We start from the raw sequence: 24,346 nt of genomic DNA on the forward strand, positions 1-24,346 counted from the left end.
ATCTCTGGAGAGACCTAAAAATGGCTGTCCACCAACGTTTACCATCCAACCTGACAGAACTGGAGAGGATCTGCAAGGAGGAATGGCAGAGGATCCCCAAATCCAGGTGTGAAAAACTTGTTGCATCTTTCCCAAAAAGACTCATGGCTGTATTAGATCAAAAGGGTGCTTCTACTAAATACTGAGCAAAGGGTCTGAATACTTAGGACCATGTGATATTTCAGTTTTTCTTTTTTAATAAATCTGCAAAAGTGTCAACAATTCTGTGTTTTTCTGTCAATATGGGGTGCTGTGTGTACATTAATGAGGAAAAAATGAACTTAAATGATTTTAGCAAATGGCTGCAATATAACAAAGAGTGAAAAATTTAAGGGGGTCTGAATACTTTCCGTCCCCACTGTATGTGTATATATATATATATATATATATATATATATATATATATATATATATATATATTGTATATCTATAATAAAATAATAACAATAAAAATAATATTTTATATATAAACATATAAAAAATATATTTATATATTATATAGATATTTTTCAATATATAATTTTTTTTTTTTTACGAAATATGCAGCGTAGAAAATCGTGGAAATAAAATTGGAATTTGTGATGTGGAGATGGCAAATGTGGAATTTGCACCTCTTGACTTGTTGCCCTCTCCCCCCCCCCCCACTCCCATTTCCGCTCTCTCCATCTTGCGTCTTTCCTACACCCTTCCCCTCTCGCTCGCTTGCGCTCAGTCAGTGGGATCTGTCAGCTGAAGCCTCCTAATAATAACACACAATTTGTCAGGTTCAGCTCCTTCAGTGCATTTCAATGAGCCACATTAGGCCTGGCACCGATGAGCAAGATGTAGGGGGGGAGGCGAGAAGAGCCCGTACCACTTTGCGGCGATCTAATCCGCCCCCTCTGAACCGACCGCAATTTCAATTTTATACAAAAGAATGAGCAATCAGATCGCAGCCCTTACTGCCCTCTTGGGAGCGTCTGTTGATGATTAAGGCATCCCTCTCTCTACCCTCCCCCCCTATTTTTCAGCTCTGTGTGGTTTCACCCGATGCTCTGTTGTAAGGGCAGGAAGAGACATCAGCAGCTCTGCATCTGGTACCCAGAGCCTCAGCATCCTCATCCCAGCATCCTTCCACCCAGCCTCCCTGGCACCCACACCCACCTCCCAAATCTGGCTGGCATGCTGCACATCAGGTAAGACCCACACTCATTAACCCTTTCTCTCCCTCCTCCATGCATGCCATGTGGATCAACACCCCCGTTCACTCCTCCTTGCACCGTGCTGTGGCCATTTTGTCCTAGAAATCCTTGGACCTCAATTTATACCTATAGGTCTCTTAAAGGGACCTAGTGACAGCTGTCATTGAGTGCCGGGCTTCTGTCAGGCTGGGAACTTTGGCTTTTTGTCTGGTAATGCTGAGCAGTTCCCATCCTTCAATAGCATGAACTGTGACCTTGGAATCTGTACAGAACTGGGGAAAAAAAAAATATTTTTTTATTCTTGCGCAATGGGAGTTATAACTACGGAATTGTTAGACAATCCGCCCTCAAGTGGAAGGGTTAAATATTGGATATCTGTTCATCTGATTAAAATATGTCATGTTAATATGTATATATTAAAGTGCTGCGTAAACTGTTGGCGCTGTATAAATCCTGTATAATAATAATATATATATATGTATATATATATATATATATATATATATATATATATATATATATCTTTAGAGATCTAGTTATCTCTCCATTTTATTATATATGCATACAGTATATATATATATATGCACGATGCACGTGTGTGTACATTATATATATATATATATATATATATATATATTTAAAATATGTTGTAATATATAATATATTTAACTCTGTAATTCTCAAACAATTCCTACTAAAGTGGAAGGGTTATATTTTGGATATCTGATTATCTGATTAAGATATGTTATATATATATATATATATATATATATATATATATATATATATATATATTATATATACAGTATATAAAAATGAACTGGAGAGATAGGTAGATCTCTGTATATGTATATATATATCTATATATATTTACATGAGCTATCTTGATATCAGATATCCAAAATGTAACCCTCCCACTTTAGTGCAGAATCACAGAGTTAAATATACACATTCACATTTGCAGATTACTTGAGAATTCCAGAGTCAAATATATGTATATAGATATAGATTTTTTTTTTTTTACATAAGATATACTAATCAGATATCCGAAAGTTAGCCCCTTAAATTGGTTAAATACATTATGTATTATATATATATATATATATATATATATATATATATATATATATATATATATATATATATATATATATACACACATGTACACATGTATGTGTATATATATATATATATATATATATATATATTATAATACATAATATATTTAATATATTTAACCCATTTAATAGGCTTACTTTTGGATATCTGATTAGTATAGCTCATGTAAAAAAAAAAAAAAAATCTATATCTTTATCGATATAGATTTATATATATATATATATATATATATATATATATATATATATATATATATATATATATATATATATATATATATATATATGACTCTGGAATTCTCAAGTAATCTGCAAATGTGAAGGGGTTAAATTTCAAACATCTGGTTAGCATATGTCATGGAAAAAAAAAAAAAAAAAAAATATATATATATATATATATATATATATATATATATATATATATATATATATATATATTTATTTATTTTTTGACTCAGGAATTCTCAAATAATCTATACAAGCATGAAGGGGTTGAATTAGATATGTCATCATGTATTAAGTATATAAAAGAAAAAAAATTATATATATATATATATATATATATATATGTATATACATGTGTGTGTATATATATCATCAAGAAGACATAAGCTATAGCTAGATTTATATATATATATATATATATATATATATATATATATATATATATATATAAAAATAGATCCTTTTTCAAACATAAGGGTGTCTCCTTTCCTTGCACGAAACTGTTTTCCAGCCATGCATGAAAGGGTTAACCTTGAGCACCAAAGGGGTTAACCTGGTCCTGCTTGGCGGTTTCCATTCTCATTCCGCAGTCAGCCGAGCTGTTGATTCATCCTATAGATACTGTACTGTCACGGGAAACCCCTCACCGTGCTAGGTAGCTCAAAGTGACCTTGACTTTTTTTTTTTTTTTTACGAGACTTCATAGTATAGGTATGGTGTTTTTTTTTTTTTTCCGCCTTGTCTACGCTTATAGCAACTGGCAGTCCGTGTCGCTCGCTTAGGGAATAGGCAAACCCCACTGGCTCACTCCTTTGCTGCAAAGCAAACACATTTTCAGCGCCTGGGGCAAGAGACAAGTTATCACAACATCTTTATAATAACAGCCTTTTGAATGCATGAAAAAAAAAAAAAAAAGTCACGATTAGCGACAATCGACATAGGTGCTTTGAAAGGTTAATTTGCGGCGAAGACAAAAAAAAAGAGCAATCTTGATGAATAGTTTATGGATTTATAGGACCAGGATCAGAGCCAATTTAATTGTACTGGTGGAGTGTCACAGATCTCAGTGATTTATTAGATCAATTTAATCTATAACCCGTTTATTTATTTATTTATTTATTTTTAAACCTTGGTCTCCTGAGGTGCGTGTAACAAATTGTGAATTCATTTTCGCAAAGCGTGCTTGAATCTTCGTTTACGGATTTGACGCCTGGGTGATTTCAGCCACGACAGAGGGAGGCTGGAGGAAAAATAGAGCAGATGATGAGCGAGCAAACATCGTGCACCTCCCTGTAATGTGGTTTGAAGGTTGACTACAGCTTTGAGGACCTCTGATTTGCACCGACTTGTCCGCAAGGCTCTGCTTTTGTTGCTCAGAAACAAAAGGAAGGGGGATAGTTGTAAATTGGACTCAGCTGTAGGGGTGTATCATTGTGTTTTAAAGCCTCATTTACCTTAAATCAGCTGCATACATTTCCAATGTATCAAATATACAAGATGTGCATAGTGTTATAGTTCATTTTTTTTAGAAAGCAGCCACAGCTTGAGTAGAAAAGCCTCTCCCCAGCTAGCGTGCTATAGAATAGGATCCTTGCTCCCTGTGTGGAAGCAGTGGTTTCCCTGCAGAGCTCTGACACCCCCCCCCCCTGCTAAGTTAAGTACATGCTGCCTGTTGATTTAAAAAGCTCTCTGCAAGCATGCTGCAGACAAAGCTCCTTGCTAGAAGCAGTGGTCTTTCTGCAGAGGTCTGACACACCCCCTAAGTCAGATCTACAGCTCTGCAGCCAATAAAACACATTCCTTGCTGATTTGAAGTTTCTCTTCCAGCATGCTGCAAAGAGGGACCCTTGCTTTCTGTGTACAAGCATTTTTCTCTCTGCAGAGCTCTGACACCCCCCCCTGCTAAGTTAAATATATACAGTGCCTTGACATAGCTCCCAACTGTCCCTGATTTCGAGGGACTGTCCCTGATTTGGAACAATGTCCCTCTGTCCCTCATTCCTCCCCATTTGTCCATCATTTGGGTCTGATCTATATCGTTGTATATAAAATGCACTTTTTATCTATCAAAAAGTGTTTTTCCAGCGCTAAACCTTTCAACTGATTTCTAAATTGCTGCATTTGTTAATTCCAAAAGCCAATATAAAGGAATAGTAGTGGTAAAAAAAAGCACTTGTGGGTTTAACCAATCTTGTTTTTTTTGTACAATTCTCCTTTAAGGGGGTGTGGCAAGGGGTGTGTCCTATGCCTGCATACGTTTTGCTGATAGGTGTCCCTCATTCCCATCTCAAAAAGTTGGGAGGGATGCCTTGAAAAAGTATTCATACCCCTTGACATTTTCCACCTTTGGTCATGTTACAACCAACAATGTAAATGTATTTTATTGTGATTTTATGTGATAGGCCATAATTGTGAAGTGGAAGGAAAATGATAAATGGTTTTCAATTTTTTTTACAAATAAATATGTGAAAAGTGTGGTATACATTTTTATTCAGCCCCCCCTGAGTCAATACTTTGTAGAACCTCCTTTCACTGCAATTACAGCTGCAAGTCTTTTTGGGGATGTCTCTACCAGCTTTGCACATCTAGAGAGTGACGTTTTTGCCCATTCTTCTTTGCAAAATAGCTCAAGCTCTGTCAGATTGGATGGAGAGCGTCTGTGAAGAGCAATTTTCAAGTCTTGCCACAGATTCTCAATTGGATTTAGGTCTGGGCTTTGACTGGGCCATTCTAACACATGAATATGCTTTGATCTAAACCATTCCATTGTAGCTCTGGCTGTATGTTTAGGGTCGGTGTCCTGCTGGAAGGTGAACCTCCGCCCCAGTCTCAAGTCTTTTGCAGACTCAAACAGGTTTTCTTCTAAGATTGCCCTGCATTTGGCTCCATCCATCTTCACATCAACTCTGACCACCTTTCTTATCCCTGCTGAAGAAAAGCATCCATACAACATGATGCTGCCACCACCATGTTTCACAGTGGGGATGGTGTGTTTAGGATGATGTGCGGTGTTGGTTTTCTGCCACACAAAGCGTTTTTCTTTTAGGCCGAAAAATAAAATTTTGGTCTCATCTGACTAGAGCACCTTCTTCTTGTTTGATGTGTCCCCCACATGGCTTCTCGCAAACTGCAAATGGGACTTATGGCTTTCTTCTTGCCACTCTTCCATAAAGGCCAGATTTGTGGAGTGTACGACTATTAGTTGTCCTGTGGACAGATTCTCCCACCTGAGCTGTGGATCTCTGCAGCCCCTCCAGACTTACCATGGGCCTCTTGGCTGCTTCTCTGATTAATGCTCCCCTTGCCTGACCTGTCAGTTTAGGTGGACGGCCATGTCTTGGTAGGTTTATAGTTGTGCCATACTCTTTCCATTTTCGGATGATGGATTGAACAGTTCTCTGTGAGAAGTTCAAAGCTTGGGATATTTTTTTATAACCTAGCCCTGCTTTATACTTCTCCACAACTTTATCCCTGACTTGTCTGGTGTATTCCTTGGTCTTCATGATGCTGTTTGTTCACTATGGTTCTCTAACAAACCTCTGAGGGCTTCACAGAACAGCTGTATTTATACTGAGATTACATTACACACAGGTGGACTCTATTTACTAATTCAGTGATTTCTGAAGGCAATTGGTTTCCATAGATTTTAGTTAGGGGTATCAGAGTAAAGGGGGCTGACTACAAATGCAAGCCACACGTTTTACATATTTATTTGTAAGAAATGTTGAAAACCATTTATCGTTAGCTCTATAGCTCTGCGGTCATTGAATCATACATTCCTTGCTGACTTAAAGGCTGTCTTCCAGAATGCTGCAGAGAAGGACCCATGTTTCCTCTGTGGAAGCAGTGGTCTTTCTGCAAAGGTCTGACACACCCCCTGATAAGTTAGCTCTATACTTCCGAAGTCAGTAAAGCACATGTTGCCTTTTGATCTAAAAAGCTCTCTGCAAGCTTGCTGCAGAGAAAGGTCCTTGCTCTCTTTTAGACGCATTGGTGGTCTTGCAGAGGTTTGACACACCCACTGTTAAGTTAGATCTATAGTTCTGCAATCAGTAATTATTATACAAGTTTTCTATAGCGCCAACTGTTTGCGCAGCACTAAACAAAATAAAGGCAGACATTACAGTTACATTACAATTTTGTACAAGAGGAATCAGAGGGCCCTGCTCAATAGAGCTTACAATCTAAAAAGGGAGGGTCAATTGATATAAAAGGTAATAGCTGTGAGGGATGAGCTGATGGAGGAAATAAAACATTGTTAGTTAGAGGCAGGATAGGCTTCTTTAAAGAGATGGGTTTTCAGGGATCGTCTAAAGATGGATAGATTAGGGGACAGTCGGACAGATTGGGGTAGGGAGTTCCAAAGGATGGGAGAAGCTCTGGAGAAATCCTGGAGGCTAGCATGGGAGAAGGTGACAAGGGAGCTAAAGAGCAGAAAGTCTTGGGATGACCGAAGAGAGTGGCTTGGTTGGTAGTTTGGGACTAGGTTAGTGATGTAGCTGGGGGCAGAGTTATGGATGGCTTTGTAAATTATTGTTAGTACTTTGAATTTTATTCGTTGGGTGAGTGGAAGCCAGTGGAGGGATTGGCAGAGAGGGGTGGAGGACCCTTAATGGTTGGTAAGGTGGATGAGTCTTGCAGCGGCATTCATTATGGACTGAAGGGGGGATAGTCTATGTAAAGGTAATCCAATGAGGAGGGAGTTGCAGTAGTCGAGGCGAAAGATAACCAGGGAGTGAATTAGAAGCTTGGCAGTGTCATTAGTTAAAAAGGGACGTATCCTGGAAATGTTGTGGAGGCTAAGGCGGCATGATTTGGACAGGGATTGGATGTGGGCCTGAAAGGACAGTTCAGAGTCTAAGGTTACCCCTAGCACCCTGGCATGTGGGGACGGACTGATAGACGTGCCATTGATCTTGACAGAGAGGTCAGAGGAAGGGGCACATGGGGGGGGGGGGATATTAAGAGCTCAGTTTTAGATTCAGTTTAAGGAAGTGGTTTGACATCCAGGCTGATATGTCTGTTAGTAAATCAGTGATGTGTGAGGAGACTGATGGGGTGAGCTGAGGGGCAGAGAGATAGATTTGGGTGTCATCAGCATATAAATGGTAGTGGAAGCCATGGGAAGCTATCAGCTGACCCAGGGAGGACGTGTAGATCGAGAATAGTAGAGGTCCAAGGACAGAACCTTGGGGGACCCCAACGGTAAGAGGAGTTGGAGAGGAGGAAGTGGAGTTGTAAGTGACACCGAAGGTGCGATGAGATAGGTAAGATTCGAACCAACGGAGAGTGCAGCCATGGAGACCAAGCAAATTGAGTTTTTTCAGGAGGAGGGGGTGGTCAACTGTATCAAAGGCAGCGGAAAGGTCCAAGAGTAATGCCCCGTACACACGATCAGATTTTCCGACAACAAATGTTGGATGTGAGTTTTTTGGCTGCAAGTCCGACCGTGTGTATGCTCCATCGAACATTTGTTGTCGGACTTTCCGCCAACAAATGTTGGCTAGCAGGTTCTCAAATTTTCCGCCAACAAAGCTTTGTTGTCAGAATTTCTGATCGTGTGTACACAAGTCTGATGCACAAAAGTTCACACATGCTCAGAATCAAGCAGAAGGAGCCGCACTGTCTATTGAACTTCCTTTTTCTCGGCTCGTCGTACGTCTTGTACGTTACCACGTTCCCACGTTCGTAATTGTTGGCCAACATTTATGTGACGGTGCGTATGCAAGTCAAGTTGGAGCCAACAACCTTCGAACAAAATTCCACGGTTTTGTTGTTGGAAACTCCGATCGTGTGTACGGGGCATTAGCAGTAGTGTATTTAGGTTTTGTGCTGCCCTAGGCCTGACTAAACTTGTGCCCCCCCTAATTTAAATATGACCTACCCCTTCCTGTCAAGGCCACACCCCTTGCTGTTAAAGACCTGCCATGACATTTTCGAGTGGGGACACTAGTTCTTAGGGCCGGGGTGGGGTGGGGTATGGATTCCCTTAATTTGCATAGATTTCCTCTCACTTCCTGTTTGGCTATGGGGCAGGAAGTGAAGGGAAATATCTGCAATGGGACGGGAATGGTAAAAAATAAACTAACAGGGGTTTTAACCCTCCCTTACTCTATCCAAAATGAAAAAAAAAAAGTGTTGCCTACAGTTCTACTTTAAGTAAAATTTCTGATAATTTTATGGAGAGGACTAAGAAGATATAACCATGCCAATGGTGCAGCAGAAAACATATAGCACTGTGAGGAAGGTTTGTGGTCCAGGATGATAGGACAGTCAAAATTAGAAGTGGCACCACCCCCCCACCCCACCCCCCACAGTTGTGGAATGCCAGCTGCCCGCATACCGGAAGCAGTGTGGATGCTTTATGGGGCACTAGACTGATTTGCTTCTCAGCCCAGTCCACCCCATAAGACTGGTGCTACACTAACAGTGAAGCGCAAGCTGGCAGGGACTCTTTCCCTGCTGCCCCCCTGCAAAGTGCTGCCCTAGGCCTGGGCCTTGTCGGCCTAGGCCAGGATACAGCGTTGGGCATTAGAGTACGGAATAATGACGGTTGGTTTTGGCTGTTAGTAAGTCGTTTGTGAGTTTTAGGAGGGCAGTTTCTGTGGAGTGCTGTGGGCGAAATCCAGACTGAATATAGTAATGTATATATTCCTTGGTGATTTGAAGGCTCTCTTCCAGTATGCTGCAGAAAAGGACCCTTGCTCCCTCTGTAGAAGCAGTGACCTCTCTGCAGAAGTCCCTACATGCCTCCTGATGAGACAGATCTACAGCTTTCCAATCAACTGGAGCGTGTGCTCTACTGAATGCAGACCTATAGATCAAAATTAGCAGAATGTACGCTGGACTTCTACAGAAGGACCACTGCTTCCACACAGAGAGCAAGTGTCCTATGCAAAAGCATGCTAGCAGTAGAAGCACATGCTTCTACTCATGCTGTGGCTGCTTTCTAAAGAAAACAAACTGTAATGCCCTGTACACACGGTCGGACATTGATCGGACATTCCAACAACAAAATCCTAGGATTTTTCCGATGGATGTTGGCTCAAACTTGTCTTGCATACACACGGTCACACAAAGTTGTCGGAAAATCCGATCGTTCTGAACGCGGTGACGTAAAACACGTACGTCGGGACTATAAACGGGGCAGTAGCCAATAGCTTTCATCTCTTTATTTATTCTGAGCATGCGTGGCACTTTGTGCATCGAAATTTGTGTACACACGATTGGAAATTCTGACAACGGATTTTGTTGTCGGAAAATTTTATAGCCTGCTCTCAAACTTTGTGTTTGTCGGAAAATCCGATGGAAAATGTGTGATGGAGCCTACACACGGTCGGAATTTCCGACAACAAGGTCCTATCACACATTTTCCGTCGGAAAATCCGACCGTGTGTACGGGGCATAAGACTTTCACATACCTTAATTTTGGTGCACCAGTAATGTATTTACTGTAGTTGATTTATACTGAAAAATCAGGCTTTATAAAGGCATCACCGACCTCCATCTGTGTTGCCTGTATTCACCAATCAGGATGCAGATGCCATTTTTCAAAAGCTGGATAATTATAAATGGCTGCAAATGCTTGTGATGGGCCAGGCCCCCTTTTTCCATAAACGGATGTATGAAGTTGGGATGGGATGGACAGCGTTTAGGATGGTGGCCTAAGGGTTCTTGCTACGTATATGGCCATGCCAGTTAGTTTGCAAGGCCAACCTTTGGTCAGTGCAACTTTGCCCCCAAACCATCTACCCAGTTGTGTTTTGCTATCTCCCAAGGTGCCATTAAGACTCATTAAGATGGTAATTGTTTATGAGTGCTGCATTTAGCACTTAAATGCTACTCACTATGAATACAAAATGTATCAGGACAGATCTAAATAGGACCTGCTGTGTCCAGACAACGAAGGTCAATGCAGCCTTAGAACACTGCACCATTAAGATAAATGGAAGCCTGCATGGATGCAAGTAAAGTGTGCTTTACATCGAGCTTCAGTTTCCACAAAAAAGAAACAATTGTTGTTATGCCAAAGTTAAAAATAAATAAAGCTTTTGCTGCAATATTCACTTTTGGGGCTCACGTCTGTCAACGGGAGATGTTTTTCTACATTTGACATGTGTTTGGAACGCACGTCAAATGCAGGTCAGCAAAATCCACTAGATCTAAACTGAACTGTACACATGGCAAGTTTAGAGGCTGTGTTTGACCTGCTTTGTGTCAAAGCGTGTCCTACTGAAGTCCTACTGAACTTCAGGAAAAGCAAGTCAACATAGCCTTCAGGGCTGGTTCACACCAGCTTTGGTCTCTGAAGCACAACCCACGTTCAGGGCGGATTCCTCTTCAGAGAGCATTTGACAGGTGGTGTATTGGCTTCTCTCTGCTTTAACCCCTTGATGGGGTTTGATGGGCAATGTTTTGTCACGGTTATGTGATCGTTTACGATTTTTGAAGTTGTATTCGAGATGTGCAAAGAGAAATCACACAAATACTTGTAAGTATAACATTCAATTAAGTAATGACAGATACAGATAACACATGTAATAATATTAGAAAATATAACAAGAATACTTAACTAAAGATGCTGTTTCCACCACGGGTCCCTCCATCTTATATGGCATGGCGCAGATGACCAGATCAGATATATGCATAACGCAGCTCTGAGATGAGACGCTTATTAGAAGTTTTAACTGTAGTACAGTGCCGTGAAAAAGTATTCACACCCCTTCAAATTTTCACACATTTTGTCATGTAACAAACAAAAATGTAAATGTATTTTATTGGGGTTTTATGTGATAGAGCAACACAAAGTGGCACATAATTGTGAAGTGGAAGGAAAATGATAAATGATTTTCAAATTTTTTACAAATAAATATGTAAAAAGTGTGGGGTGCTTTGCACATCTAGAGAGTGACATTTTTGACCTTTTCACTTTGCAAAATACCTCAATCCTGTCAGATTGGGTGGGGAGCGTCTCTAAACAGCAATTTTCAAGTCTTGCCACAGATTCTCAATTGGATCTAGGTCTGGACTTTGACTGGGCCATTCTAACACGTGAATATAATTTGATCTAAACCATTCCATTGTAGCTCTGGCTGTATGTTTAGGGTCGTTGTCCTGCTGGAAGTTGAACCTCCGTCCCAGTCTCAAGTCTTTTGCAGACTCTAACAGGTTTTCTTCCAAGATTGCCCTGTATCTGGCTCCATCCTTTTCCCCATCAACTCTGCCCAGCTTCCCTGTCCCATCTGAAGAAAAGTATCCCCACAACATGATGTTGCCACCACCATGTTTCACGGTGGGGATGGTGTGTTCAGGGTGATGTGCAGTATTAGTTTTCCACCACACACAGCATTTTGCTTTTAGGCCAAAAAGTTCAGTTTTGGTCTCATCTGACCAGAGCACCTTCTTCCACATGTTTGCTGTGTCCCCCACATGGCTTCTCACAAAATGCAAATGGAACTTCTTATGGCTTTCCTTCAGCAATGGCTTTCTTCTTGCCACTCTTCCATAAAGGTCAGATTTGTGGAGTGCACAACTAATAGACCAGTAGATGACGTCACGTATGACGAAACATGTAGGGCGTGGCCTCGCAGTGCTTGCCATCACGTGTTCTGAAAGGTTTACTTTGCACGGGCGTCCTGCCTTTGTATATGCCGGCTTTTTATGAATTTTTTATGGAGTCTTTTTAAATGTTCACTTGTGGTTCATCCAATAAAACCCCAACGATATTACACCAGAGGAGCTTCTTCTTTTTCTCCTTATGTCTTTTTTGTCTATGGGCCTCTCCATTTTCGGGTCCCCCCTCTGATGCTGGAGCTGTTGGACTATCCCGACCATCTGGAAGTCTGCGGTGTACGCTGTCAAGACCTGGTTACCAACATTTGGTCCCTGCAGAGGGCGAAATCTGCAAGCTCGTAAGACCTTGCCACAGAGGAGGTCCAACAATAGGGGTAAGCGCACACCTATTACTCTCTCTGCAATCAATGCACGTCCGATAGAAAGCTTCTTTGATCTATCAGCCCCTATGGTTTGAAGACTAGACAATTTAAATGGACTTTTATTCCTATTGGAATTATTGTTTTATGGACATATTATAGGTGGTGTTGTTGCCTGAACATCGACTCTTAGCACATAACTATTTCCTGTTATAAGGTTTATGCACTTATTGTTACTTGTTGATTGGGACTTACATACATATATTGTGTGTCCTAAACACTTTTTTCAATTATATTATCACTGCTAGCGCAATTAAGTTTTATTTTATAGGTTTGCAGTTATGCCATACTCTTTCAATTATCAGATGATGGATTGATCAGTGCTCTGTGAGATGTTCAAAGCTTGGGATATTTTTTTATAACCTAACCCTGCTTTAAAATTCTCCGCAACTTTATCCCTGACCTGCCTGGTGTATTACTTGGTCTTCATGATGCTGTTTGTTCACTAAGGTTCTATAACACACCTCGGAGGGCTTCTCAGAACAGCTGTATGTATGCTGAGATGAAATTACACACGGGTGGACTCTATTTACTAATTAGGTGACTTCTAAAGGCAATTGGTTCCACTAGATTTTAGTTAGGGATATCAGAGTAAAGGGGGCTGAATAAAAAATGCACACCACACTTTTCAGATATTTATTTGTAAAAGATTTTGAAAACCATTGATCATTTTCCTTCCACTTCACAATTATGTGCCACTTTGTGTTGGTCTATCACATAAAGTCCCAATAAGATACATTTACGTTTTTGGCTGTAACATGCCAAAATGTGGAAAATTGCAAGGGGTATGAATACTTTTTCAAGGCACTGGATAGATAGGACTTGAATGTAAGGTAATGGCAAACTCATTCCCCTTGGAGCAACATGATCTTTTAAGGACTTGGTCAGTTTGTAATGACATTCCTTTAGTATGAAGACAGCTAAGATAACCAGGATATTGCAGGCTTTCTTAGATATTGTGGGACAATTTTAATAAGGAAATATAAAATATGCAATTTCCCCATCACTCCAAAGCCTAGCTCTCAAATATCATAAAGAAATGCCTCCAATATCCTTGTTATGGGATCGGATTTTACCGCCCCTGACCGCTAGTGTGAATGAGCTCTTTCTTGTCAAATGCTGCGCTTACCATTTGAACACATACTATGCATTCGAAAAGCAAATGCAGCGTTCGAAAAGAATGCCCATCGACATGAGACCTCAGTCTGGTGCTAGCCTGCTGCCACTTTTGGTCTTCCAGTTGAAAGACAGCCAGGTTCATCCAACCCACTTCCTATGAGCCCAAGCTATCATGGGTCTTGACTCTCTTGAATAGGTCTAAAGAATGCTGGGAAAAAGTTTTTTTTTTAAGCTCCAAGGTAGCTTTAGGAAGGAGGATTAGGGTTTGAGTTGGGGGTTTTGAAGAAAGCTTGAGTTCAGCTTGAATACGTATATCAAAGACCAAAACAAAGCCTATTTACAGGAGGCCTTACAGAACCCAAAATGGCTGCATGTTGCCAAAATATGAAAAATATGACGTGTCACCAGACAAAAAAATGTCATAGCTATGATGTCACCAAAGTTAATAGTTTTATTTGAACCAACTGGCGCTAAGTTACAGTTATGGATGCTTTGTTATAAAATAAATGAGTGCAGCAAATAATACCTTCCAACAGTGGCGGCTGCTCATTAGGGGCGAAGGGGTGCCATCCCCCTAATCGATGCGCTCGGCCCTTAATCTGCATGCAGGACGCCAGACGCATGGTTTCCAATGGGTTTTTTTTTTTCTTTTTGAAGCACATGATTAGAGCTGGAGGCTCCAATTGGCTTCAAACCAGCCACCACTTGGAACAACTTCCAAGTTTTTAAGTCCAGAAAGAGCGGCAGCTATACAAAGAATGTATGCAGAGAATTAAAATATATATATATATATATATATATATATATATATATATATATATATATATATATATATATATATATATATATAAATATTAGCTTATTGCACATGGCCTTTTTTTCACTTCTACTTTTCCTTCATACTGACTTTTGAAATAAAAAATGTGATCATTTAGAGCAGGGGTCTCCAAACTGCGAGCCGTGGGCCGAATGTGGCCCTTTGCTTGCCTTTATCCAGCCCTTGAGGCACTATTACTTCCACTGACACCAATTATGGGGCACTATTTCTCCCACTGACACCAATTATGGGGCACTATTTCTCCCACTGACACCAATGATGCAATTTTTTTAACTCCCATTTACCACAAAGCCCACGGTGTTGTTTACTCCAACCGATCCCAGGGCATTTTCCACTCACCACAGTCCTTCTCCCCTAAAGTTTGAAGGGTAGTAAACTGGCCCGTTGTTTCAAAAGTTTGGAGACCCCCTGATTTAGGGCAGCCATTCTCAACCAGGGTTCCATGAATCTCTAGGGTTCCTCCAGGGGTTGCCAGGGGTTCCTTGGACTGTGGCTAATCGACTTCCCATTCAAGAGTATCTGCATAGTTCTGAGGCCAACGCTCCTGATTTGAACCAGCTGGCCCTATGTTCCAGTAGGGAGGAGATAATTGCCAGTCTCTATTAAAGTTTAACTAAAGGCAAAACCTTTTTATTTTAGCTTTGGATAGAGAAGAGATTGATTAGAACATCTGTCAATTTTTACTGCTGTCTATGTCCTCCATTAGAGAAATTTACTCTCTCTATTTGTCCTGTTTACCATTATCATTAAAAGTGAAAGTAAAAGAAAATCCTAAATTTTGGGCTGTCCCCAGAAATGTAATAGAGGGGAAATGTTCCAATGGGGACACTAGTTCGGATGACCTGGGGGTCCTCAAGAGGTACTGTTTTGGCTACGGGACAGGAAGTGAAGTTAGATCTCTCCAATGGGACACAAGTGGCAAAAACAAACCTCAGGCTGGGTTCACACTGAGGAGCGGCTCACAGCAGGGGGGTCCGGTGCATCCCTGTTCACCGTTTCAGGATGGAAATCCTAATTTTTGGCTGAATTTGGACCTGCAACAGACCAGAAGACGTACAGAACTCTTCTGCAAACCACTCTGCAGCTGTCCCGGAGCTGTGAGAACCGGCTCTATTGAGAACTGGTCACAGTCTCATGACATGCAAATTGGATGCGGGGAAACTAGCATCCAATTTGCACCAGTGTGAACCCAGCCTAACATGGGTTATAATCCTTACTCTATCCAAAATGAAGTTTTGTCTATAGCTCTACTTTAAAGACCTTTCCATACCAGGTGCCAGGGGCACCCTGTCTGTTTCTGATTGAGCATGTTACTGGTGTGATGCCCCTAATTTTGATGGGTTTCTTTTGAATCAACTGATGCCATGTTATGGAAGATTGGAATTAAGAAGATAAGCCTCTGTTAAAAAACCTTTCCGCTGCTGCAGTGGAAATAGCCATACTGCATCCGGCCACCAAACAGCAAGGCCGGTACTGTAAGGCCCCAGGCACACTGGACGTTTTTGGACATTTTTACAGCAGGTGTTTTTGGCTTCAGACATTTTTTTCTACAGTCAATAAACTCTCCAGAATGTTATACTATGTGTCCATGCATACTGTTAATAGCAGTTTTTGGCTGGGGCATTTTTTGGCTTTAAAAAAAACCCAAAACTAGTGGGTTCTGAGAGGAGTTTTTCAGCTGTAAAAACGCTCTAACGTCAAAAAACGCTGATAAACGCTCAAAAATTCAGCACACCAGCGATTTTTTTGACGTTTCTGATCCATTAAAAGAAAAAAACTAAAACGCAAAAAAACGCTAACACGTAAAAACGCTAAAAATGCTATTGCAAAAACGTAAAAAAAATGTTGAAAAACTCACTGCAAAGCTACTGGCGTTTTTATAACGTTATTTTAATGTGCAGTGTGCATATGGTCTAAAGCTGAGGACACACGAGGCTCATTTCAGGAAGCAAACACTTGGGTAATTCTTATTAAAGCTTAGAACAGGTTAAACAGCCAAGTTATTCAACCCAACATTGGAAAAGTATCATTAACAGGGTTGCAGTACACAAAGCAAGCATGGCATTACTGCGACTTACATAATTACAGCTTCAGTGGGCTGTGGGGTGTAAAAGAGGGGTTAGCACACAAATGAGTTACAGAGCGAGAAGAGTTTAGAAGTGAAAGGCAGGGTAGGGGAAGGGAAGGGTGTAAGGGGTCTGCGACTGGAGGGGAGGGTTGTTTTGAGTTGTCAAGGTCAGTTAAAGATTCCATCTAGTGCCAACAGGCCCTTCTCTGCTAGTAGTGCCTCCTCAGCCCACATTGGCCAGCGGTGGCCGCTCCTCTCGTCCTGCATCCTAGTTCTTAGTCAGCAGGTCAGCTCCGCTGCTTAGCCTTCTTGGCTCCCATTGGCTGGTGATGTTATGTGCCCTATTTAAAAGTCACAAGCCTAGAGCTCTGGACTTGTGATAGTACTATGTACATAGGGGCCATCTACACAATGAACATTGATCCTGACTGTAGTTTACCTGCCTTAATCTTAGCCTGAATTACATTTATTATCTGCTGCCTTCCCTGACCTCTGCATGTCCCTGGATTACATTTATTGTCTACCGACCTCCCTGATCTCTCCCTGTCCCTGTATTACAGTTGTTGTTTGCCGCCTGCCCTGACCTTGGCCTCTCCCGAAATTACACTTATCATCTGCTGCCCTCCTTAATCTCTGCCTATCCCTGGATTACACTTTTGTCTGCTGCCTGCCCCGACTTCCACCTTTCCCTGGATTACGCTTATTGTCTGCTGCCTGCCCTGACCTTGGCCTGTCCCTGGATTATACTTATCATCTACTGCCCTCCCTAATCTCTGCCAATCCCTGGATTACACTTTTGTCTGCTGCCTGCCCCGACTTCCACCTTTCCCTGGATTACGCTTATTGTCTGCTGCCTGCCCTGACCTTGGCCTGTCCCTGGATTATACTTATCATCTACTGCCCTCCCTAATCTCTGCCAATCCCTGGATTACACTTTTGTCTGCTGCCTGCCCGACTTCCACCTTTCCCTGGATTACGCTTATTGTCTGCTGCCTGCCCTGACCTTGGCCTGTCCCTGGATTACACTTATTGTCTGTCATCTTCCCTGACTACCACCCGCCTCTGGATATACTGACTTCACATCTGCTGAACAACAGCCCCTGCTTGATACTCCTAAAAACCTCAGGTACTCTTTCCTACATCCTTGGGGTCCCTTATGCCACTTGGCCAGAGACTGAAGCATCGTGAATTACAGTGAGGATGCCTGTGATGAGGGGTGTGGCTGTTACTCAGCTCTGCCAGCATAGGACACTGCAGTGGGAGGGCAGGAAGAAGCATTTTAAAATAGGAAGTTATTATTGCTTGGCAAACTTTGGTCACAAATCATAACATACCAGAATACAGGAACCATGCAAACCTTGGGTGCCGCTCCAAGCAATCGTCCTCTGATACTTGGGTGACTCACATGCATTAGTGCAGTTGCCTGCATCAAAAGAGCCCATCCCAGCTTTGTGTTAACACATAGAAGAAGGGAGGACGGAATGTCACACTCCGAAGGAACAGCCCAGATGTAAAGAGGAGTGAAAGCGACTTCCGGCTGACGAATTTTGTCCCGCCCAAAAGGCTTCGTTATAGGGGACCCCCATGACTAAGCCCTCTGGAAAGGGCGAAATGCGTGGGGAGCATAATCTGGGAGGAGTTGGACTACAGCCGCTTTCCCTCTTCTTTACACCTGTGCCGCACCTTCAGAGTGTGGCGTTCCATCCTCCATTCTTCTATGCCAGAATACAGGGCTATTAGGAGATAGAAAGATAAAAAACTTCAATTGGGCTTTAAAGGGCAAACAAATTAATCAAAACATGTATAATGCTCCCCCTTTAAAAACAAATAAGGTGTTCCTAAATCTGTACTTCTTACAGCTTCCACCTGGAATTGAATTATCAGTTTTCAGCAGGCTAATAATTCATCATGGAGGTGCAGTCATCTACGTGCCTATAAATATCCGGGTTCTGTGTTCCGTAAAATCTTTCACACACGTTTTTCTCACCTCCCTCACTGCAGTGGCTCTAAGAATAGATCCCTAGCTGAGGACTGACATAAAAACGAAGTGCGAGGGGAGATCAGCACGCCGTCTACCCGCCGGTAATTCTGCATCTCACTAGCGCAACACATCCAGTGCGCTATAAACATAAAATGTAATATATGACGTTCCGATGTCACCTTCCGCCGCAAGGATTGTATAACTGAATTATAATAGACAGAGGAGAATAAATGGACTTATTTTCTCAGTCAAAGCTGTAATAAGGTAAAACATGCCATGACCTTCTCCTGAAAATGCTAGGTGCCTAGTTGTCCCTGGCTTTAATCCTTTCTAGGTCACGTGGTGAATAGAATTTGCATGTCGGATCTTCATATTTGTGCCCATCAGACATGTGCACTGCCAAAAAAATTCATTTGTTTTCGTTTCATTCGTTTATTGTTTTTTTTTCGGAAATTCTAAAATTCTGAAATCCGAAAATTTGAAAAAATTCATAAGGTCGAAAATTCGGAATTTGTAAATTCGTAAATTTGAAAATTCATAAATTCAAAAATTCGGAATTCGAAAATCTGAAAATTCAAAAGTTTGGAAATTCGAAAATCCTAAAACTCGAAAATACGAAAATAAGAAAGGAAAATCCGAAAATTCGAAAGAACAAAAATCCGAAAATCGAAAAATTTGAAATAATAACTAACTAATCAATACTATTAAATTATAGGTATTGGAATTTCCTTTCAAATTTGGCTATTAGTGAACGTAACGAATACAAATTTATCTGAAGTTACGAATTATCCAAAATAACGAATGCCGCATCTAAACAAATGGAACAAAATAATAATAAATAATGATAATAATATGTTTTTGTTATTATTATTATTGTTATTATTATTAATTTGTTACATTCCATTCATTATTACAGATAATTCGTAACTTTGGATAAATTTGAAATCGTTACGTTCACTAACAGCCAAATTTGAAAGGAAATTCCAAATACCTATAATTTAATAGTTAGTAAAAGTTAAATCGGAGTTCAGCCGATTTTTTTTTTTTTTTAAGTCAGCAGCTACAAATACTGCAGCTGCTGACTTTTAAAATATGGGCACTTACCTGTCCAGGGCGCCCGCGATGTCGGCACCCGAAGCCGATCTGTCGCTCGGCTCTCAGGTGCTGCCGCCGCCATCTTCCCTACTGTATATGCGCGACTTGCGCCGCACGTTCCCACTCGTCCCTGCTGTCTCCTGAGACCTGTGCGTCTCCCAGAAGACAGTGGGTGTGGGGGGGGGGCGGGGCGGGAAGTGGCGTAGATACCCGCGGGTGGCGCGGGTATCTATGCCCAGAAGTGGGAGCAAAATACCTGTATTAGACAGGTATCTGCTCCTCCCTCCCCCCTGAAAGGTGCCAAATGTGACACCGGAGGGGGGGAGGATTCCAAAAAGCGGAAGTTCCATTTTTGTGTGCAACTCCGCTTTACGTTATTAATATTTAGTTAATATTTCATATTTTTCGAGTTTTTGAACTTTCTGATTTTCGTTCTTTTTAATTTTTGGATTTTCATTCTTATTTTTGGATTTCCGAATTCAGGAATGTTCGTGAACGAATTGTGCTAACTGAATTCTCCTTTAGGAATCAAAATTGAGTCTCTCTCCCTACCTGCCAGCAGAGCATGCTGGGATTTGTAGTCCTGCCTATTTAAATGTCAGTGAGGTCGCTCTGTGCTGAGACTCCATATTCCAGAGTCCTTTGCAGCTGCTTCTTGCGGCTTAGTACAGTGCCTCTGATTGGCTGCTGCAACTGTGTCTTCAATTGGCTCCTCTCCTGCCAATAGGAGCACATGGGAGGCTGCAGAGTGAACAGCTCTGTGTGAGTCAGTGAGGAGAGGGAGGGGGGTGAAAAGCCCATGCAGGGACTGACAGGCAGCTCTCTCCCTCCTTCAGGCTGGAAAGCCTGTGTACATCCCTGCGGCCAGCTTGGTGGGGTCACAGGTGACAGAGTGAGGCACTCGCTACACAAGGATGGTGTCTTATCTTATCTCCCTAAGATTCACTCCTTTTTCTCTCATCTGTAGCCTGCAAACTTCAGCACTGTAAAGCTTCTGTCAGCCTTCCTCTCTAACTGAGCCAAGACATATAATCAAGGCTGGAAATGTACATTTTTTAAATGCAGAAAGTGACACGTAGTTTTTGATACCAAAGGGGGGGGGTTTCCACTAAAGAAGTGACTGCTCTGGGCTGCAACAAAATGGTGGAGGCAATTTACAGCACACACTAATGTTGGTAGCATAATTATTAATGTGGAATGTACGTTCTTTTATTAAAGAACATTATTTGCTATGAAACTCTTATGGGCAACGTTCCGCTTTAACAGTGTCTGCATCTAAAAAAAAAATACATTTAATGATGAATACTGAACTGTATTCATTTGTGTCTTCTCTATCTGCCTGGAATTCAGCTTTAAGACCCTTTTTTGGTACTTCTATAAGGTTTGTATAGGCAAAGGCATCCATACCCTAAAGGAAACATAATCTAAGTGATGAATTCTTGGTCATGCTCCAATAACCCTAATACGTAATTTACATCCTATGGCAGAGACTAAACAAATGACTTTAAGGTAAAAATGAAAATCATCTGGTATCACAGAGAAAGGTCATATCTCCAACTTAGCATATAATGCATGAAAATGATGATGCAACCCCGCGGGGTGACAATCCGAAGAGGGGGATTGTGGGTGGGGGAGGGGCTGTTACGCTGACATACTAGCTTTAATACGTAAAGCCACTGCCACAGAACAAATATGCAGATGAGGAAAGTCATATAAAAGTCTGAAGACCTGATCTGAATATTTGGGCTTGACTATTTAAGGTGGAACTCAAGGAAAAAACGGTATGCCGTGTGCTGGGTCCTGCTTAGTTAAAGCGGAACTTCACTTAAATGTGAAAGTTCCTCTCACCCTCCTCCTTCAACCCTCCTCTACCACTTTTGGTATCTTTTTGTACTTGGGTGTGGCTATCTTTTTCTGACAGGTACCCGCTCCCACTCCCTCTTTTCTCACCTGTTGCCCATTGGTGGCCTGTTCCTTAAATTGGTGGTCAGTGGGATGAATGTCCCTTACATTGGTGGTCAGTGGGAAGAATGTCCCTTAAATTGGTGGTCAGTGGGATGAAAGTCCCTTACATTGGTGGTCAGCGGGAAGAATGTCCCTTACATTGGGGATCAGTGGGAAGAATGTCCATTACATTGGTGATCAGTGGGAAGAATGTCCCTTACATTGGTGGTCAGCGGAAAGAATCTCCAGAAGAAAGCCATAACGTTCAGCAAAAAACAAAATGGCACGTTTTGAGTTTGCGAAAAGGCATGTGGGAGACTCCCAAAATGTATGGATGAAGGTGCTCTGGTCTGAAGAGACTAAAATTTAACTTTTTGGCCATCAAAGAAAACGCTATGTCTGGTGCAAACCCAACACATCACATCATCCAAAGAACACCATCCCCACTGTGAAACATAGTGGTGGAAGCATCATGCTGTGGGGATGTTTTTGAGCGGTTGGGACTGGGAAACTGGTCAGAGTTGAGGGAAAGACGGATGGTGCTAAATACAGGGATATTCTTGAGCAAAATCTGTACCACTCTGTGTGTGATTTGAGGCTAGGATGGAGGTTCACCTTCCAGCAGGACAATGACCCCAAACACACTGCTAAAGCAACACTTGAGTGGTTTAAGGGGAAACATGTCAATGTGTTGGAATGGCCTAGTCAAAGCCCAGACCTCAATCCAATAGAAAATCTGTGGTCAGACTTAAAGATTGCTGTTCACAAGAGCAAACCATCCAACTTGAAGGAGCTGGAGCAGTTTTGCAAGGAGGAATGGGCACAAATCCCAGTGATAAGATGTGGCTCATAGAGACTTATGGAGACTTGGAGCTGTGATAGCCGCAAAAGGTGACTCTACAAAGTACTGACTTTAGGGGGATGAATAGTTATGTACATTGACTTTTTCTGTTATTTTGTCCTATTTGTTGTTTGCTTCACAATAATTAAAAAAAAAACATCTTCAAAGTTGCGGACATGTTCTGTAAATTAAATGATGTAAATCCTCAAACAATCCATGTTAATTCCAGGTTGTGAGGCAACAAAACATGAAAAATGCAAAGGGGGGTGTGAATACTTTTGCAAGGCGCTGTAGTTGTAGCAGAGTCAAGTCACCTGACAGGGCTGTGTGCCAGAGCTGTGTAAATCTGATAAGTGGATGAACAGAGATACAAATCCTTTGGCAGGCAAAACAGATCCCTTACATGTATTTCATCTGTGTGTTTCTCTGTTTGCCTGGATTTCAGCATTAAAGATTAACTCGGCGATCGGTTCTGTGACCTTTATAAAGGCGCGTCACCTGCAGCCGCGTGCGTTTATACGGTCATTGAAACTTCTCGCCAAGTCCGAATTGGCTTCTGATTTGCAGCAGGGGTTTTGCTATCCCATCAATTACAATCTGCCTATTGCTCGGTTATTAACAATCATCGAATAAACAGCAAGTGCTGCAGACAAAGGAATATTAATACGGTATGGCGGCGGTTTTCTTGCTCCTAAATAAATTGTTTTTATCGTTTTTAGCTCCACAGGGACCTTGTTCTGCGAAAGATTTGCTGCGCAGTATTAATACAGTAAGCCTGAGAGGGCTGTCGGAGAAGGAATGTGACGTGAATTTTAATGCCAAAAAAATGCTGCTGTCTTGCAGTCATGCCGGGGTCACCGCGATAGGGAAGTTCATCAGGCAGTAGAGCCTCGAGGATGACCTCGGTGCTGCGCCATCAGTCACATGCGGATCATCGATGACGCTTTTCTTTAACCACTTAAGGACCGAGCCTCTTACTGAGATTTGTTGTTTAAAACACTTTTTTTTTTGCTAGAAAATGACTTAGAACCCCCAAACATTATACATTTTTTTTTCTAACACTCTAGAGAATAAAATGGCGGTCGTTGCAATACTTTCTGTCACACCATATTTGCGCAGAGGTCTTACAAGCGCACTTTAAAAAAAAAAAACTTTTTTGAATTAAAAAATAAGACAACAGTATAGTTAGCCCAATTGTTTTTTATATTGTGAAAGTTAATGTTACGCCGAGTAAATTGATACCCAACATGTCACGCTTCAAAATTGCACCTGCTCGTGGAATGGCGACAAACCTTTACCCTTAAAAATCATAGGCGACGTTTAAAAAATCCCACAGGTTGCATGTTTTAAGTTACAGAGGAGGTCTAGGGCTAGAATTATTCCTCTCGCTCTACCGATCGAGGAGATACCTCACATGTGTGGTTTGAACACCGTTTTCATATGCGGGCGCTAGTCACGTATGCGTTCGCTTCTGCACGCGAGCTCGGCGGGACGGGGCGCGTTTACATTTTTTTTTTTTTTTCATATTTATTTTACCTTTTTTTTTTTACATTTTTACACTGTTTAAAAAAAAAAATTGTGTCACTTTTATTCCTATTAAAAGGAATGTAAACATCCCTTGTAATAGAAAAAACATGGCAGGACCCCTTAAATATGAGATCTGGGGTCAACTAGACCTCAGATCTCATAGTTACATTAAAATGCACTAAAAAAAAAAAAATGTTGTCATTTAAAAAAATGAAAAAAAAAAATGGCCCTTTAAGAGCTGTGGGCGGAAGTGACATTTTGACGTTGCTTCCGCCCTGCAGTGATATGGAGACGGGTGGGGGCCATTTTCCCCTCACTCGTCTCCATACCCAGCAAGGAGACAGACGCATTCGCCTCCTCCGCTGCCGACAGCTCAGG

At 41.5% G+C, this 24,346-nt stretch overlaps 1 protein-coding gene across 1 annotated transcript in view; it reads left to right on the forward strand.

Moving 5' to 3' along the window:
- Positions 1 to 723: 723 nt before the first annotated feature.
- The window catches only part of SV2A (synaptic vesicle glycoprotein 2A), a 219,740-nt gene continuing 196,117 nt past the window's right edge, over positions 724 to 24,346 (forward strand). The window contains exon 1 of the mRNA XM_073610037.1: positions 724 to 1,214. The gene's annotated coding sequence lies outside the window, so the exon portion shown is untranslated. The remainder of the gene's footprint in view (positions 1,215 to 24,346) is intronic.

This window comes from Aquarana catesbeiana, linkage group LG13, assembly GCF_042186555.1.
Source record: "Aquarana catesbeiana isolate 2022-GZ linkage group LG13, ASM4218655v1, whole genome shotgun sequence".
NCBI classification, from domain to species: domain Eukaryota; kingdom Metazoa; phylum Chordata; class Amphibia; order Anura; family Ranidae; genus Aquarana; species Aquarana catesbeiana.